Consider the following 1,487-nt stretch of genomic DNA (forward strand, 5'->3'; position numbering starts at 1 on the left):
TGGAAAGCAGTATGGCAATTCTTCAAAGAACTAAAAACAGAACTAACCATTCGACTCGGCAATCCCACTACTGCATATATACCCCGAGAACTCTAAATGGTTCTGCCATAAAGACGCACGCACTCAAATGCTCACTGCAGCACCACTCACAACAGCACAGACGTGGAATCAAGCTGGGGGCCTGTGAGTAGCAGATGGATAAAGAGAATGTGGTCCATATACACCGCAGAGTACTATGCAGCCATAAAAAGGAACGAGATCATGCCCTTTGCAGGAACTTGGAAGGAGCCGGAAGCCATTATCCTTCACAAACTAACGCAGGAACAGAATCCCGGATACTACATGTTCTCACTTCGAAGTGAAAGCTGAATGATGAGAACACAGGGACAGAAAGGGGCCAACACACACCGGGGCCTGCCTGAGGGAAGAAGAAGAGACTCAAAAATCATTTTAACAAAACTGTCAGGTACCCATGCTTGGTACCCGGTGCTGAAATAATCTGTACCACAAACCCCAGTCACGAGTTTACCTATATAACAAGCCTGCACACAGACCTGAGGCTAAAATAAACATTAGAATATTTAAAAATAAATCAACAAAGCCTGCACACAAACCCGAGGCTTAAATAAACATTAGAATATTTAAAAATACGTCAACGAACACTGTCTTTTGGCAGATTCACCTGACAGCTGAAGAGATAAACGATTCTGCTGGAGACACACAGGGAACACCATTCAGCAATGAAAGGAACTGCGGACTCTCCCGGAGGAGTCTCCCAGTCACCGTGGTGCGTGAATTCAAGCAGTTAGACAGAAAGCGCACACTGTGATTCCACGTACATAAAAGTCCAGGAAACGCCACCACACCTAAGTGCAGCCCGCAGATGCATGGGTGCCAGGGGTGCGGAGGGGTGGGAGTGGGGGCGAGGAGGCCTGGTTGCAGAGCCCCACAGAGCCGTGATATATTCCATGTCTTGACTGGTCATAGTTCACTCATGTCAGACCTCACCAAATTACACGTTTTTCATAAATATTTAAATGTAAACGTGCAATTATATATATTTATGGGCAGAAAAGCATTTTAAAAAATGGCTGGGTGCTATGGCTCCCACCTATAATCTCAGCACTTTGGGAGGCTGAGGCGGGCGGATCACCTGACGTCAGGAGTTCAAGACCAGCCTGGCCAACATGGTGAAACTCCATCTCTACAAAAAATACAAAAATTGGCCAGGCGTGGTGGCGGGCACCTGTAGTCCCAGCTGCTCATGAGGCTGAGGCACAAGCATTACCTGAACCTGAGAGGCAGAGGCTGCAGTGAGCTGAGATCGCGCCACTGTTCTCCAACCTGAGCAACAGAGCGAGACTCTTGTCTCAAAAAACAAAGACCGTAACTTGGGGAATGTGACTTCTCTGGAAGCGACCCACCCATGGAGTGCTCTGAAGCAGAGCTGGGAATCCACACGGAATTCTACCCTGGAAAGAAAAGGA

Source organism: Mandrillus leucophaeus, unplaced genomic scaffold (assembly GCF_000951045.1).
Source record: "Mandrillus leucophaeus isolate KB7577 unplaced genomic scaffold, Mleu.le_1.0 Scaffold180, whole genome shotgun sequence".
Classification (NCBI taxonomy): Eukaryota; Metazoa; Chordata; class Mammalia; order Primates; family Cercopithecidae; genus Mandrillus; species Mandrillus leucophaeus.